We start from the raw sequence: 19203 nt of genomic DNA, 5'->3' as shown, positions 1-19203 counted from the left end.
GTTAGCAGCAGTAGCGAAGGAATCGCTCGATCGGGTTCAGTTAACAGCAATTGATCGATCGCTCGGGTTCAGTAACGCGTAGCCTGCAGTGCAATCGCACGGGTTCAGTTAGAGCCCAACGCCTCGCTCGGGTTCAGTTAGAGCCAACGCCTCGCACACATGTGCGTACATGTACGAGAGAAACGCGCATCGCTCAGCCCCCGACCTCCCACCGTAAGCGGGAACTCCCCGAAATTTTCCTCCCCGTCGCTTCTACCATGGTTTTTCCCGTCATGGACGGCCCAAAGAATGTTATGCAGCTGCGTCTCTGGCCCGCCCAGGACGAAAAGCCCATTTTCTGTCATGATTTTTTGTCATAGAAGTAGGAGCCCACCACATCTATGATGATACCGGGTTTTGTCACAATTATCGTCATAGAAGTGTCATATGTATGACAGAAAAAAAATTCGTTCGGCCCCAAATGTCATGGATGTGTCTTTTTTTGTAGTGTACGGCACTTGGAGGCTGTCGAACGTGTCGACGGATAGGACGTTGAGCCCTGCGCCGCCGTCGATGATGGTCTTGGTAACTTGCACGTTGCCGATGACTGGGGAGCAAAGCATCGGGAGGGCGCCAGCGGTACCTGCGCACTTGAGCTAGTCTGCCGAATTGAACGTGATGGGGCACTTGGACCATCTGAGCAGGCGCGTGGCTTCGAGCTTGGGGAGGACTGCATTAACTTCACGAGCAAACTGCTCGAAGATACGCTGCGAGGATGGGGCCTGGGCCCCACCCAAGATGCAGGCGATAGCATGTGGTTCCTGGAAGCCCCCAGCCCCCTCGTCCTGATGGTGTTCGCCATTCCTTCTTGGTGTTGGTGGCAGCGGAGGGAGTCCGGCGTTGCCTTGAGGACGATCCTCACGAGGCTGATCCCTCCATGCGCCCTCGCGAGGCTGATCCTGCGAACGGTCCTCACAAGGCCTGTCGCGCCACTCCTGGCGCGGGCCACGGTCGTCCCAGGGTCCACCACCATGTCCTCCTCCTCGGCCGTAGCCCCGGTCGCCGTGCTCGGTGCGTCGACCGAAGCGCCCTTCGCGAATGGCTCTGAGCTCTTGACAGTCACTGATGTTGTGGGTGTTCAAGTTGTGGAAGGCACAAAATGGACGACTGCCCTTGGATGACTCTGGTTGGTCTCTGTCATGCTTGGTGTCTGGTTCTGCTGCGAGCATGGCTGCTCCCTTGCGCTTCACGTCCTTGGCCTTGGTCTTCTTCTCCTTTGGGTCCGCAGCAGGGAGCTTGAGGAGGGAGAGGCGCCCCTCCTCAGCTCTAGCAAACTTGGTCACTATGTTGAACAGCTCCAGGGTCGTGCATAGCTCTTCATGGATGGCGAGCTCCTCCTTCATCCTGACGTCGCGGACACCATCAGAGAACACAGAGATGATGGCCTCATCGGTCACCTTGGGGATCTTGATCCGTGCGTTGTTGAAGCGCTGAATGTACTTTTGCAGGGTCTCTCCTGGTTGTTGGTTGATGCAGCGCAAGTCACCCGCGACCGGTGGGCGGTCGCGATAGCCCTGGAAGTTGGCAATGAAGTGGGTGCGCATTTCATCCCAAGAGGAGATTGAGCCCGGAGGCAGGTTCAGGAGCCAGGAGCGGGCGCCTTCCTTGAGAGCCATGGGAAACTAGTTCGCCATGACGTTCTCGTCGCCGTTTGTTGCTTCGATGCTCAGCTCGTAGAGCTACAAGAACTCCTCGGGGTCGGGGGTGCCGTCGTAGCGAGGAGGCGGATCTGGCTTGAACTTGCCCGGCCAGGCGACGCTACGCAGCTCGGGTGTGAAGACGCGACAGCCAGCTGTGGTCACCGGGACCCGCCTTAGGGGTGGAGCTTGGTCTTGATGGGGTCCGCGCCCTGCCGCTACAGGTGGTGCGCGGGCTTGCTGCAGCAGCCGGTCCTGGCGTAGTGGTGCGAGGAGCGGCGAAGCGTTTTCTTGCGGTCGAGGGACCTCTTGACAGCTTCTTTCTTCACGTGTGGGCGCGAGACGTGGCGGGTCACGTCGCGGAGCCGCGCGTCTTGGCGCCAGGGCGCCTTCTTGGGGCTGAGGTGGTGGAGGTGCTCCGTGAGCTACATCGCCCGTAGCTAGCGGAGGGCGAAGCAGAGAGAGGGACAACGCAGGGGAGCCCCCTGCGGTGTGAACAAGCTCGGTGATGCGGTCGAGCCAGTCCTCGTAGAGGTCATCGGCCAGACGGTAGCGCAGGAGCTCGTGCGCCATGAGGAGCACGGCACATGCGTCCATGGGAGGACGACGTGCATGGGAAGAAGAACCGGCCGGGGTCAGCGATGGAGTGGCGGTGCGGCCGTCCTGCGGCACCGAGGGATGCAGCGAGGATGCTAGCTACTTGTTCCCCGCCGGCCTGGTGGCGGCGTTGGCGGTAGGTGATGGGGAACGACGAAGTGGCCCGCCGAAGGGAGCCGTTTAACCAACATGGGCGGCGAGGGCAGCCCGGCTCTCAGCACGAGCACGACGCCGTCTGCCATGGAGACGGCGAAGCAACGGAGCGCGTAGCGACGGAAGGAAGCTTCGGCTCACCCCCACTTGGCGCGCCAAAAGTCAGATCATGGGTTCCGTCAAACCCTTGAGGTTCGAACACTCGGGTGCGCGCGAAGGTTTTCTCCCTATCGATCCACGCCCTAGCTCTCTGAGATCTTGCGAACGAACCCCACGAACTCACAACACAGAAAGACTCAAGATTTATACTGGTTCAGGGCACCGTTGTGGTGTAATACCCTACTCCAGTGTGGTGGTGGTGGATTGCCTCTTGGGCTGATGATGAACAACACAAGGGGAAGAACAACCTCTTGAGGTTGAGGTGTTCTTGTGCTTAATGAACTTGTGTGGGTGAGATGATCTTGGATCCGCTCTCGACTTGTGATGAGGTTGATCCTCTCTTCTCTCTGTGGTGGCTAGTTCTACTTATATAGGCCCTGGTCCTCTCCCCAAATATTGAGCGGGAAGGGAGCAACAATGACCAATTCGAAAGGGGACAACTAGTACAAGTTATCCTGACAAAAGGTGGTCTTCGCCTGCCAAAGGTTCTGTTGATGACGCCGTCTTGGGCTCCATGGTGACCTCCGTCCTGCCATCCTTCTGGTCTTGGTCTCGTTGCACCAGTATGGAAACCTTTGCTTGATGCCTCGGTACTCCGCGCCTGTGCTTGCCCCCTTTGCACCAAAGAGGAAACGAGGACACTGCACGCTGGCACCCGCCTGATCTCGATCGTCATGGCTCACATCACGAGGACCTCGCGAGGTTTGCCCTGCCTTGATCTCTCCGCCCCTTGCGAGCCTGCATGGCGTGGCCGCTCCTGAGGAGGTCTTGCATCGTCCGCCTCGCAAGGCTTGGCCCCTCGTGAGGGTCTTGTATGCCTTGTCGATGAAGATGGGTCGTACAGACTTGCTAGCCCAGCCACGTCGTGGGCCGCAGGCAGGCAAGTCTGGGAACCCCCATTCCCAGAATGCCGACAGAAAGTATACCACTCAAAATATTATTTATCTGTGTTTCAAAACTCGAGTTCTGGCACCTCTGCAAATCCCTGCTTCCCTCTGCGAAGGGCCTATCTATTTACTTTTATGTTGAGTCATCATCCTCTTATTAAGAAGCACCAGTTGGAGAGGACCGCTGTCATTCGCATGCATTGCTATTAATTTATATTGAGTATGACTGTGACTGGATCTCTTTTACCTTAAATTACAATGTCTAGTCAGTCCTTGATCTTCAGGGGTGCTCTCCATTTATGTTTTGCGGTCTCAGAAAGGGCTAGTGAGATACCATCTTGTTATATCATGTTATGATTGTTTTGGGAAAGTGTTGTCATCCGAGATTTATTATTATTGCTCGCTAGTTGATTACGCCATTGATATGAGTAAACATGAGACCTAAATGTTATTGTGAATATGGTTAGTTCATAATCTTTGATGAAAACTTGAATGCTGGCTTTACATATTTGCAACAACAAGATCAAACAGAGTTTGTAAAAGATTTTCTTTATCACTTTCAGTTTATCAACTGAATTGCTTGAGGACAAGCAAAGGTTTAAGCTTGGGGGAGTTGATACGTCTCCAATGTATCTACTTTTCCAAACACTTTTGACCTTATTTTGGACTCTAACTTGCATCATTTGAATGAACTAATGCGGACTGACGCTGTTTTCAGCAAAAATTGCCATGGTGTTATTTTTGTGCAGAAATAAAAGTTCTCGGAATGACCTGAAAATTCATGGAGACACGTTTTGGAATTAATAAAAAATACAGGTGAAAGAATCAGCATCAGGGGGCCCACACCCTGTCCACGAGGGTGCAGGGCGCGCCCCCTGCCTCGTGGGCCCCCTGAGACTCCACCGACGTCAACTTCAACTCTATATATTCACGTTCGTGGAGAAAAAACCCAGAGAGAAGGATTCATCACGTTTTACGATATGGAGCCACCGCCAAGCCCTAATCTTCATCGGGAGGGCTGATCTGGAGTTCGTTCGGGGCTCCGGAGAGGGGAATCGATCACCATCGTCATCATCAACCTTCCTCCATCACCAATTTCATGATGCTCTCCGTCGTGCGTGAGTAATTCCATCATAGGCTTGCTGGACGGTGATGGGTTGGATGAGATTTACCATGTAATCGAGTTAGTTTTGTTAGGGTTTGATCCCTAGTATCCATTATGTTCTAAGATTGATGTTGCTATGACTTTTCTATGCTTAATGCTTGTCACTAGGTCCCGACTGCCATGATTTCAGATCTGAACCTATTATGTTTTCATGAATATATGTGAGTTCTCGATCCTATCTTGCAAGTCAATAGTCACCTACTATGTGTTATGATTCCGTAACCCTGAAGTGACAATAATCGGGACCACTCCCAGTTATGACCGTAGTTTGAGGAGTTCATGTATTCACTAAGTGTTAATGCTTTGGTCCGGTACTCTATTAAAGGGAGGCCTTAATATCCATTAGTTTCCAATAGGACCCCGCTGCCACGGGAGGGTAGGACAAAAGATGTCATGCAAGTTCTTTTCCATAAGCACGTATGACTATATTCGGATTACATGCCTACATTACATTGATGAACTGGAGCTAGTTCTGTGTCACCCTATGTTATAACTGTTGCATGAGGAATCGCATCCGACATAATTATCCATCATTGATCCATTGCCTACGATCTTTTCACATATTGATCTTTGCTTAGTTACTTTTCCGTTGCCACTGTTACAATTGCTACAAAACTACTACTATTACTTTTGCCACCGTTACCGTTACTTCCATACTACTTTGCTACTAAATACTTTGTTGTAGATATTATGTCTTTCAGGTGTGGTTGAATTAACAACTCAACCGCTAATACTTGAGAATATTCTTTGGCTCCCCTTGTGTTGAATCAATAAATTTGGGTTGAATACTCTACCCTCGAAAATTGTTGTGATCCCCTATACTTGTGGGTTATCAAGAATCTGCCTCCACGGGCCAGCAGACTCTGGAGCCGCCCATCCCCGTCGCACCCGCAGGGGGATCGGAGGCTCCAGAGCCCCCAGCTTCCCTCATTGATGTGGCGACGCCAGCCCACACGCCGGTGCCGCCTCCTCCCCAGGACCTTGTGTTGGCGGACTGCGGCCCCCTTGTCCGGCCCGGGGCTCTGGAGGAAGACTACACCGCCCTGGACCAGCTCCGGACCAATCTCCAAGACACCGACCGGTCCATGGTGAGGGAGCGTGTGGGGTTGTTCTCGGGGTGGCTCCACGCCAATACGTCCACTAGGATGGCCTGGAGCCGGGTCGAGGCCTCTGCTGCGGAGAGCAAGAAGGAGGCCAGTGAAGCCAAGATGGCTCGTGACGCGGTGCTGACCAATGCGGCATCCGCCAAGGAGCGCCGCAGCAGGGCGGAGGTGAGCTGAAGACTCTTCAAGAGGAGCAGATTGCCCACAGCCAACAGCTTCAGCAACGAGAGGAGGAGCTCAAGGTCCGTGAAGCGACGCTTGTCGATCACGACACAAAGCTGGTCCAGGAGGCCGCCGACCAAGCCGTGGAGCGGGACCGCCTAGGCCAGCTGAAGGAGGAGGTGGACAAGGCCCATACGTCCCATCCCAGCATGTCTCTGAGGTGATGACCAGGCTGGAGGCCAGGGAGAAGACCCCTGATGCCACCGAGAAAACAACGGCCATGGAGAGCGAGGCCTTCCTCTTCCCCGAGGTCAGGTCCCGCAAGGCGCTGTGCTCCATGTATGGGGGAGGATATGAAGTGTCGATGGCGACTCCAGAGGGCGGCCTTGCTAGGCTTCTCCTTGAGCTTACCAAGGCGCTTGAAGGTGTCGCCGCCGGAGTGGACTCCATGGTGGAGGGGGAGTGCCGCGCGCTTTTTACCGCGTCTGTGATATGCGTCTTCAGCCACCTCCACCTCCGGGACCCAGGCTTTGACCTCAGCACTCTGATCAAACCGGTGGCTCCTGAGTCCCACACCTCTGGTGCTGAAGCCGTGAAGGAGTAGGTAGAAGCCATGTTGGGGATGTTCCTATGCGTCCCCGACCCCGAGACTGCGGTGGCAGCGGCCGGTGGCGGCGAAGATGGAGGTAGCGTCATCAACGACGGACAAGGCGAGCGGCGGCAGCGGCCAAGGCAACGGTGGTGCTTCTTCCTAGTTTGGCCCTGCAACATTCATCGTGCCTCGCGGAGGCATGAGAACTTCTTCTTAAACTTGTGGAACACTATGTTTTGTAATAACTTGCTGGAACTCCATGATTTCCTTTTTGTGCTCAATTTCCTTCTTGTTTGCCTTAGTGTTCAGCGTCGACAGGGCCCGACCCGCGCATACCTCAGCCGCCGTTGCGGTGTCAATATCACCAGGACGAGACCAAGGGGTGAGGGGCTACATGACCAGTGTGGCCCCTAAGTCGCGATGCTCATGGGTCCCCCTTGACGTACGAACAACCCTCATGAGGGAAACGCGAGCAGCGTCTTGATGCGGCTTGAAGCCACGTCAGTATTTCCCCAAAGAGGAAGGGATGATGCAGCACAACAGCGGTAGGTACTTCCCTGAGTGATAAAACCAAGGTTATCGAACCAGTAGGAGAACCAAGCAACACTACGTAAACAACACCTGCACACAAATAACAAATACTCTTAACCCGACATGTAAAAGGGGTTGTCAATCCCTTTCAGGTAGTGGCGCCAGAAATTGGCAAACGGACGTGATAAAAATGTGATAGATTGGATCGCAGGAATGCGAGGTAAAATAAATAAGAATAAATTGCAGAAAGGTATTTTTATATTTTTTGTTTAATACATCTGAAAATAAAAGCAAAAGAAAATAGATCGCAAAGGAAAATAATATGAGAAAGAGACTCAGGGCCGTAGATTTCACTAGTGGCTTCTCTTGAGAAAAATAGCAAACGGTGGGTAAACAAATTACACTTGGGCAATTGATAGAACTTGAAATAATCATGACGATATCCAGGCAATGATGATTATATAGGCATCACGTCCAAGATTAGTAGACTGACTCCAGCCTCCATCTACTACTATTACTCCACACATCGACCGCTATCCAGCATGCATCTAGTGTATTAAGTTCATGGAGAAACGGAGTAATGCAATAAGAACGATGACATGATGTAGACAAGATCTATTTATGTAGAAATAGACCCCATCATTTTATCCTTAGTAGCAACGATACATACGTGTCAGTTCCCCTTCTGTCAATGGGATCAAGCCCCGTAAGATCGAACCCAGTACAAAGCACCTCTTCCCATTGCTAGATAAATAGATCAAGTTGGCCAAACAAAACCCAAATATGGAGAAGAAATACGAGGCTATAAGAAATCAGGCCTATAAGTGATCAAAGAAACTCAAATAAATTTCATGGATAAAAAGATAGATCTGATCATAAACTCAAAGTTCATCCGATCCCAACAAACACACCGCAAAAAGAGTTACATCATATGGATCTCCAAGAGACCATTGTATTGAGAATTAAAAGAGAGAGAGGAAGCCATCGAGCTACTAAATACGAACCCGAAGGTCTACAAAGAACTACTCACGCATCATCTGAGAGGCACTAATGGAAGTGGTAAACCCCTCCGTGATGGTGTCTAGATTGGATCTGGTGGTTCTGGACTCTGCGGCGGCTGGAATTTATTTTCGTCGACTCCCCTTGGGTTTCTGGAATATTGGGGTATTTATAGAGTAAAGAGGTGGTCCGGGGGCACCCGAACTGGGCACAACCCACCAGGGCATGCCTGGGCCCCTAGGCACGCCCTACTGGGATGTGCTCCCCTCGGAGCAGCCCCTAGGTGCTTCTTTGGCCCACTGGATGTCTTTTGGTCCAAAAAAACCCACAAACAATTTTACTCCCTTTGGACTCCATTTGGTATTGATTTCCTGCGATGTAAAAAACATGCGGAAAAACAACAGCTGGCACTTGGCACTATGTCAATAGGTTAGTACCAAAAGTTGATATAAAATGACTATAAAATGATTATTAAACATCCAAGAATGATAATATAACAACATGGAACAATCAAAAATTATAGATATGTTGGAGACGTGTTAGCATCCCCAAGCTTAACTCCTGCTCGTCCTCGAGTTGGTAAATGATAAAACAGAATTTTTGATGTGGAATGCTGCCTAACATGTCATCTCATATTCTTTTCTTTGTAGCATGGACATTTGGACTTTTATATTGTTCAAAGAAATAGTCTAGTTTTGACATGATAACTTAAATACTCAAACATACAATGAAGCAACCATGTCTTTCAAACTATCAACGCTAAAATAAGTTATCCCTAGCCCATCATGCTCAATCATTGATCCATTCATGAAACACACTCACATATTAACTACACCAATGCTCAAGTACGATCATAGTGCCTCCTAGTTGGTGCTTTATAAAAGAAGATGGAGACTCAAATTCAAAATAAAAATTGCATAAAGTAAAAGAAAGGCCCTTCACTGAGGGAGGTAGGGATTTGTAGAGGTGCCAGAGCTCAAAGCAAAAATTGAGAGATAAAAACATTTTGAGAGGCATACTTTTCCCACCAATGAAAATGACTTAGAGTTCCCAACACTTTCCATGCTAGATATATCATAGGTGGTTCCGAAATAGAAATTAAAGTTTATTCCTTTTTCCAGCATACTTTCACTTTCCATGGCTAACCGTATCCATGGGTTCCTTCCATACCAACACTTTCGAAGGAATTTATTATTTGACAACATAAAGTAAATTCATTTTTCATTTCGGGATTGGGCATCCCTAATACCTTTGCCTTACTCTCGTGCAATGACAAGTTAATAAACACTCATCGTGAGTATAACACATCTAGCATGGAAAATATTAGCCACCCCTCACCGCCTCGCGAGCGGTACGAGCACACAAAAGAGAAATTTATTTTGACTATTAGAGATGGCACATACAAATTTTCTTAGAACGGCAAAAGAATACCGCATATAGGTAGGTATAGTGGACTCATGTGGCAAAACTAGTTTAAAGGATTTTGGATGCACAAGTAGTGATCATATTTAGTGCAAAATGAAGGCTAGCAAAAGATTGGGAAGCGACCAACCAAGAAACGGATAATCTCGTAAGCGAGCATTAAGCATAATTAACAACGAACAATGCACCACTAGTAGGATATAATTTCATTGCATAACTATTGACTTTCGTGCTTGCATAGGGAATCACAAACCTTAACACCAATATTCTTACTAAAGCACAATTACTCATCAACATGACTCACATATCACATCATCATATCTCAAAACTATTACTAAGAATCAAGTTTATTTTGTCAAGTGATCTTCATGAAAGTTTTTATTATATCCTTCTTGGATATCTATCACTTTGGAACTAATTTTCATCTGTTGTTTTTGATAAGCACAAACAAATATAAGTGAAGATCATGAGCATACTATTTCTTTCTCTCAAAGTAATTTAAGTGAAGTAAGAGAGAATTTCTTGGAAATTTTACTAACTCTCAAATAAATCTAAGTGAAGCAAGAAAACATTTCTTCAAAAATACTAAAGCACAACGTGCACAAAAAGATATAAGTGAAGCACTAGAGCAAATCCATAGCTCATCAAAATTTAAGTGAAGCATAGAGAGCAATTCTAGCAAGTCATGGCATAATTTTGGATCTCTCAAATAGGTGTGTCCAACATCGAATCAAGACTTAAAACAGAAAGCAAAACAAGCAAATACTCATATCCTACAAGACGCTACAAGCAAAACTCATAGTATGTGATGAATAAAAATATAGCTTCGAGTAAAATACCGATGGTCGTTAGAACAAAGAGGGGATGCCACTCGGGGCATCCCCAAGCTTAGTTGCTTCCTTCTCTTTGGATAATAACTTGGGGTGCCATGGGCATACACAAGCTTAGGCTCTTCTTACTTCTTATTCCTTCATCCATCATAAGATAACCCAAAACATGAAAGCTTCAATCATACAAAACTCAACAAAACCTTCGTGAGATCCGTTAGTATAAGAAAACAAATCACAACTATAAGTACTGTAGAAAACCAATTCATATTTTATTCTTGCATTATATTTACTGTATTCCAACTTTTCTATGGCAAAAACTCATCGAAGAAAACTATAGAATAATCAAAACAAGCACACAACACAAAGAAAACAGAATCTGTCAAAAACAGAACAATCTGTAGTAATCTGGATATTTGGAATACTTCTGTAACTCTGAAAATCTTGAGAAATTAGGAAAGCCTGAGAAATTTGTATATTAATCATCTACAAAAATAATTGGTATTTTATCAGGCTCTAGTTAAAAATGAGAATTGTTTTCGTGAGCGCAAAATTTTCTGTTTTTCAGCAAGATCAAACAACTATCACCCAAGAAGATCCTAAAGGCTTTACTTGGCACAAACACTAATTAAAACACACAAAAACAATATCATAACAGTAGCATAATTGTTCTAACACTCAAGAACAGAAAGCAAAAGCAAAAATAATTTTTATTCATTGGGTTGCCTCCCAACAAGCGCTATCATGTCACGCCCCTAGCTAGGCATAAAGCAAGGATGTAAGTTTTGTCATCTTTGTTTCGAGATCCATAAGATGCCCTCATGATTGATTCATATGGTGGCCTAATTCTTGTTCTAGGGAAGTGTTCCATACCCTTCCTTAGCGTAAATGGGAACTTAATATTGCCTTCTTTCATATCAATCACGGCACCGATAGTGCGTAAAAACGGTCTACCAAGAATAATTGGGCAAGACGGATTACAATCAATATCAAGAACAGTAAAATCTATAGGCACATAATTCCTATTTGCAAGAATAAGAACATCATTAATTCTTCCCATAGGCTTTTTAATAGTAGAATCCGCTAAGTGCAAATTCAAAGAACATTCTTCAATATCGGTAAGACCAAGCACATCACATAAAGATTTCGGAATTGTAGAAACACTAGCACCCAAGTCACACAAAGCAAAACACTCATAATTTTTAATCTTGACCTTGATAGTAAGTTCCCGATCATCATGTAATTTTCTAGGAACTAAAACTTCTAATTCCAAATTTTCTTCTAAATCTTTCATCATTGCATCAACAATATGTTTAGTAAAAGCTTTATTTTGTTCATAAGCATGGGGTGAATTTATCATGGATTGCAACAAAGAAATACAATCAATCAAAGAGTAACTATCATAATTAAAGTCTTTGTAATCCAAAAGAGTGGATACATCACTAGTTAAAGTTTTGACCTCTTCAAACCTACTTTTATCAATTTTCTCAACAAGATTTTCACCCTCCGAATTATCAGGACGCCTTCTAGCTAAAGTTGACTCTTCTCCAGTCCCTTTTTCATCAATCTTAACTTTACTAAACAAGGAATCAATAGAAGAAACACCAATCATTTTAAGATCTTCATCACTTTTACGAAAGTAATCACTAGAAAACGCTTTTTCTAAAAATTATCTTCTAGCTCTAAGCATAGCGGTTCTTTTCTTACTTTCATCCATAGAAACATAAAGAGCTTTAATTGATTCCTTAACCTTAGGCACAAACATTTTCATCTTGAGATTTTCTACATTATGAGAAATTCTATGGTAGTGTTGAAAACTTTTTGCGTGTTGGTAAATTCTATAATGTTATTCTCAAGATCAGAGGTGTTCCTATTATTATTATAAGAAGGATTGCAATAGGAGTTACCATAATTATTAGAGGAATTACTAGGAAAAGTCCTAGGATTAAAATTACCTCTATAAGCATTGTTATTGAAATTGTTTCGCGAGATAAAATTCACATCTACGACATCACTATTTTGCTCAATAAAAGTAGACAAAGGCATATCATTGAAATCAATAGGAGCGCTTTTACTAGCAACCAATTTCATAAGAGCATCAACTTTTTCACTCAAAGAAGAAATTTCTTCAACCAAATTAACTTTCTTACTAGTAGGAGCTCTTTCGGTATTCCATTGTGAATAATTTGCCATAATATTATCAAGAAATTTGGTGGCTTCATACAAAGTAATTTCCATAAAAGTACCACCCGTGGCGGAATCTAAAAGATTACGAGAAAAAAAAATTCAACCCCGCATAAATTTTTTGTATGATCATCCAAAGATTTAACCCTTGAGTTGGGCAATTCCTTAGCATCATTTTCATCCTTTCCCAAGATTGTGCAACATGCACATGTTCAAGTTGCTTGAAATTCATGATCTGGGTCCTAAGGGAAATAATTTTTGCGGGGGGAAAATAATTAGTGATAAAAGCGTCTTTGCACTTATTCCGAGAATCGATACTATTACGAGGCAAAGAAGAAAACCAATTTTTTGCATAATCATGCAAAGAAAACGGAAACAATTTCATCTTCACAATATCATTGTCCACATCTTTTTTCTTTTGCATATCGCATAATTCCACGAAGGTATTAAGATGGGATGCGACATCCTCATTAGGAGTACCGGAAAATTGATCTTTCATAACAAGATTCAGCAAAGCAGTATTAATATCACAGGATTCTGCACTAGTGGCAGAAGCAATCAGAGTGCCAATAAAATCATTGTTGTTGGTATTTGGGAAATCACACAATTTGGTGTTCTCTTGAGTCATGGTGACTACGCAAGATTGCACTCAAAAACAGATCCAGCAAGAAAATGGCGAATGAAAAAGAGGGCGAATAAAACAGCAATTTTTTGTGAAGTGGGGGAGGAGATTTGTGATTAGGAACCTGGTAGATGTTGAAGATCCTCCCCTGCAACAGCGCCAAAAATTCCTTTTGATGTGGCTTGAAGCTACGTCGGTATTTCCCCAAAGAGGAAGGGATGATGCAGCACAGCGGTGGTAGCTATTTCCCTCAGTGATGAAACCAAGGTTATCGAACCAAGCAACACTACGTGAACAGCACCTGCACACAAATAACTAATACTCGCAACCCAACATGTAAAAGGGGTTGTCAATCCCTTTTGAGTAGCGGCGCCAAAAATTGCCAAACAGACGTGATAAAAATAAGATAGATTGGATGACGGGAACACGAGATAAAATAAATAAGAATAAATTGCAGCAAGGTATTTTTGGTTTAATAAATTAGAAAATAAAAGAAAAGGAAAATAGATCGCAAAGGCAAATAATATGAGGAAGAGACCCAAGGGTCGTAGATTTCACTAGTGGCTTCTCTCGAGAAAAATAGCAAACTGTGTGTAAACAAATTACTGTTGGACAATTGATAGAACTTCAAATAATCATGACGATATCCATACAATGATCATTATATAGGCATCACGTCCAAGATTAGTAGACCGACTCCTGCCTGCATCTACTACTATTACTCCACACATCGACCGCTATCCAGCATGCATCTAGTGTATTAAATTCATGGAGAGACCGAGTAATGCAATAAGAACGATGACATGATGTAGATAAGATCTATTTATGTAGAAATATACCCCATCGTTTTATACTTAGTAGCAACAATACATACGTGTCGATTCCCCTTCTGTCAATGGGATCAAGCACCATAAGATCGAACCCACTACAAAGCACCTCTTCCCATTGCAAGATAAATAGATCAAGTTGGCCAAGAAAAACCCAAAAATCGGAGAAGAAATACGAGGCTATAACAAATCATGCATATAAGAGATCAAATAAACTCAAATAACTTTCATGGATAAAAAGATAGATCTGATCATAAACTCAAAGTTCATCCGATCCCAACAAACACACCGCAAAAAGAGTTACATCATATGGATCTCCAAGAGGCCATTGTATTGAGAATCAAAAGAGAGAGAGGAAGCCGTCTAGCTACTAACTACGGACCCGAAGGTCTACAAAGAACTACTCATGCATCATCGGAGAGGCACCGATGGAAGTGGTGAACCCCTCCGTGATGGTGTCTAGATTGGATCAGATGGTTCTGGACTCTGTGGCGGCTGGAATTGATTTTCGTGGATTCCCCTAGGGTTTATGGAATATTGGGGTATTTATAGAGTAAAGAGGTGGTCCGGGGGGCACCCGTGGTGGGCACAACCCACCAAGGGGCGCCTGGGCCTCCAGGCGCACCCTGGTGGGTTGTGCTCCCCTCGGAGCAGCCCCCGGGTGCTTCTTCGGCCCACTGGATGTCTTCTGGTCCAAAAAAATCCACAAAAAGTTTCGTTGCATTTGGACTCCGTTTAGTATTGATTTCCTGCGATGTAAAAAACATGCAGAAAACAACATCTCGCACTTGGCACTATGTCAATAGGTTAGTACTAAAAAATGATATCAAATGACTATAAAATGATTATAAAACATCGAAGAATGATAATATAACAGCATGGAACAATTAAAAATTATAGATATGTTGGAGACGTATCACATTTGAGTTAATCCGGAGTCCCCCATACCTTTCCTCGTCAGCTTTTTCATGAGAGTGTCGCGAGAAAACCATGTGCGAGAGACCTGGTGAGGTGGCGTGCGCCAGGCGTGGCCTGGGCGCAGCCCCCGTGCCCAGCCCCTTGCGCGGGCCTCCCATGGGAAAAGCGGCGTGGTGGGACCGAACAGCAAGCCCAAAGGCCCTCCTGAGGTTATTGCGTCCACTAGGGTGCCCTCGGTTATTTATTCACCAGCGTGGAGCATGGTGCTTCCACTTTAGCATGGGCATAGGCGCTCCTCGACTATGTCGTCCACTAGCGCGGAGCATGGGGCTTCCACTGGTGCATGGGCATAGTCCCTCCTCGGCGGTGTCGTCCGCCAACGGGGAGCATGGGGCTTCCACAGGTGCATGGGTGGGAGTTCCCTTGGGGGGAGACTCCGAGGCGTGTACAACCCCGTCCTTATGTGTGGCTAGCACGACAGGACTGGAGGAGTATATATGGGCACTCCTGAGCCAGAGCGGGACTCACGAGGCCCTACCTCAAGGCGGGTTGCGCCTGATTTGTGAGCGCGGGGCGCTTGTAGGAAACCTACGAGAAGTTGAGGTCGCCTGCATCGAGTGAATCTCCGAAGGACATCGCATGAGAAGGCCAAACACTAATGACCCCAGGAGGTGACATGAATAGGGCCGACCTGCAAGACAGAGCTCAGCCGTTGGTTTATCGACGATGCCGGGACGAACCCGAGCACAGGCGCCGTGCCCAATCTTCTCATGCAATAATCCGAACGAAAAACAACCGGCGTGCGGCTCCCGCGGTAGCGAGGCACCGGGTTGTGCACCCTGACTCATCCAGCCTCGATTAGCTCATGCGAGAACAAGGCACCAAGGACCACGGGAGGTGACATGCATGGGAGCTGGCCCACGAGACAGGGCTCGACCACTTGGGTTTAGCGACTGTAACACCCTCGATGCGACTATATCTCCCACGTGTCGAGGCACGACTTAGAGGCATAATCGCATTGAAGGCATATGTCGCAAGTTAGGCAATCATCACAAACATCCCAAGTAATATAATAATAAAGGGGAGATAACATAGTTGGCTTACAATCGCCACGTCAATCAAGGTACATAAATAACATTACATCATCCAAACACTCATGGCCCAACTACGGCGCCAAAATAAAAGATAACCCAAAATGTGACACGGTCCCGATCACCCCCAACTGGGCACCACTACTGATCATCAGGAAAGGAAACATAGTAACGCTGAGAGTCCTCGTCGAACTCCCACTTGAGCTCGAGCGCGTCACCTGGCGCGGAATCATCAGGCCCTGCATCTGGTTTAATAGTAATCTGTGAGCCACGGGGACTCAGCAATCTCGCACCCTCGCGATCAAGACTATTTAAGCTTAATAGGTAAGGCAAGGTAAATATGTGGAGCTGCAGCAAGCGACTAGCATATGTGGTGGCTATCCTATTCGCAAAAGAGAGCGAGAAGAGAAGGCAAAGCGCGAACGCATAACTAAAGAGGGCAATCCTGCAGCAAACATTACTCCAACACCGTGTCCACTTCCCAGACTCCGCCGAGAAGAGGCCATCACGGTAACACACTCAGTTGATTCATTTTAATTAAGTTAAGGTTCAATTTATCTACAATCAGACATTAACAAATTCCCATCTGCCCATAACCACGGGCACAGCTTTCGAAAGTTCAAATCCCTGCAGGGGAGTCCCAACTTAGCCCATGAAAAGCTCTCACGGTCAACAAAGGAATAAACCTCCTCCCAAGACGTTCCAAATAGACTCGGTATCTCGGTTCTTCAAGACAACTCCGACAATGGTAAAACAAGTCCAGCAACACCACCCGCTGTGCCGACAAATCCCGATAGGAGCTGCACATATCTCGTTCTCAGGGCACACCGGATAAGCTAAGCGTACGGGAGCCAACGTAACCCAAGTTGCCAAAGGACGGCCCCGCACGATGCTCTAGGTTGGACCAACACTCAGAGGAGCACTGGCCCGGGGGGGTTTAAATAAGATGACCCTTGAGTCCGCAAAACCCAAGGGAAAAGCCTAGGTGGCAAATGGTAAAACCAAGGTTGGGCACTGCTGGAGGAGTTTTATTCAAGGCGGACTGTCAAGGGGTTCCCATTATAACCCAACCACGTAAGGAACGCAAAATCCAGGAACATAACACCGATATGACGGAAACTAGGGCGGCAAGAGTGGAACAAAACACTAGGAGAGAGGCCGAGCCTTCCACCCTTTACCAAGTATATAGATGCATTAAGATAATAAGATAATATAATGATATCCCAACAAGTAATAAAATGTTTCAACAAGGAACGGCCTCCAATCTTCACTTGCAACTAGCAACGCTATAAGAGGGGCTGAGCAAAGCGGTAACATAGCCAATCAACGGTTTGCTAGGACATGGTGGGTTAGAGGTTTGACATGGCAATTTGGGAGGCTTGAAAGCAAGTGATAGGCATCATAGCATTGGCATAGCAAAAGAGCGAGCACTCTAGCATAGCAAAGATAGTAGTGATTTTGAGGGTATGATCATCTTGCCTGCACAGTTGTCAAAGTTGACTGGATCCTCGAAAGCAAACTCAACGGGCTCCTCATTAGCGAACTCGTCTCCCGGATCTACCCAAACAATACAAACAAGCAACAAGGACACAATCAACCATGTGCAAGGATCAACCAATATGATGCAAACATGGTATGCTATGCGGGATGCGATGCGGGATGCATATGCAAGATGTGACAAGGAATGCATGAATCTTGCCTCAACTTGGAAATCCAAGTGTGCCACTGGAAAGATGAGATGAAATCGCTTGAAAACGATATAAAGAACGTCGGAATCGGGGTTACGGTTTGGAAATGGCAAGCGATTCAAATATGACACTGGTCTGCGATATGCAGCAAGTAGCCATCTAAATGCAATGAGATGAACATGCTACAGCACCCAAACATGACAACAAAATACATGGCAGGGATGCATTCAAGATGCTTAACAAAAGTCTAGCACTGAGCTACGGCCAATTCGTCTATTAACAGGTCCAAACAAGCATGGCAAAAATGCATATGACAAACAGATTTCAGACTTAGTGAAATTAACACTTGTCTGGAATTTCAGATCAGGTAGCCCTCTTCGGAGCCACAAAACTACATGCTACAGGACCTGACACATGGCAAAGTAAAGCATGGCATGGAGCTACTCAAAGAGCTTAACAAAAGTCCCTTAGTGACCTTGAGACAAAAGGGATCACAAAATACAATTGCAAGCATGTGAACATGGCAAAAACATAATCAGATCACAAACTTAGTGAAAACTGGAGCATGCTGAAAACAGATCTCAAGTAGGTATGTTTACAAGCTCGATGCACTCACTACGGAGCGAGTCATGACAAGCTAAGCATACATCTATCAAGAACACACAAAATGCAAGCCAGACATGGCAAGAACAATAGCATAGCATGCACGGGACAACTACAACATCATCGGCAAAATTGCAAACAAGTTGACAATCTGCCCAGATTCACAAAGTAGCAAAAGTAGAGCTCGATTGACTCAAGCTAGGGTGCTCCATAATTGCAAACAAAGACATGGATGGATAGAGCACTACAATATTAACAAAACATCCTTACTGATCATCCTCAAAAGAGGCACGGATCACTAGGAAACAACAAGAACATATGGCCATATGAAATAAACAGATCAAGGACTTAGTGGAATTACTAAGTCCTTGAGATCAGCACTAACAAGTGCACCACTTCGCAAGCTTGTGCTAGTCACCACACACATCACAAAAATACATGGGTTGCACCTCTGGAAAGATGGCAAAACCCTTAACAAAACATATGTAGAGATCATGGGCATAACATGCACACAATAATCATGGCAAAAATGACAAATATGCAAATGGAGTAGCAGATCTGACAATTATCTCAAGTAGCCCTCTTCTAACAGCATTTCGGGCATCAAGATGAGCTCAAATGAAAATGATGCAATGGAATGAAATGATGTACTCTCTGAGGCGAACAATTTGATATGCTATATGTCAAAAGCGGAGCTACGGATGCGGAGATATAGCCTGACGAACAGGAGCACATGGATCTGAAAATTTAGGGACTTGGAAGAAAAAAACGACCTACGGTTTACTGTTCACCGGATCTGGATCCAGATTGGTGCACGGGAACCGAGGTTGGCCGGGGCACTGTTCATCGGCGGGGAGGGAGCTCGCCGGAGTCGGCGTGATGGCGGAGAGGCGGCGGGGCGAGGCCGGTCGCCGGAGCCGGCGTGACGGCGGGGAGGCGGCGGGGCGAGGCCGGTGGAGGCGGTGGGGTCACCGGGCGCCGAGCTCGCCAGCGTGGA

This window comes from Triticum aestivum, chromosome 4A (genome assembly GCF_018294505.1).
Source record: "Triticum aestivum cultivar Chinese Spring chromosome 4A, IWGSC CS RefSeq v2.1, whole genome shotgun sequence".
Lineage (NCBI taxonomy): Eukaryota > Viridiplantae > Streptophyta > Magnoliopsida > Poales > Poaceae > Triticum > Triticum aestivum.
This window is presented reverse-complemented; position numbering follows the sequence as displayed.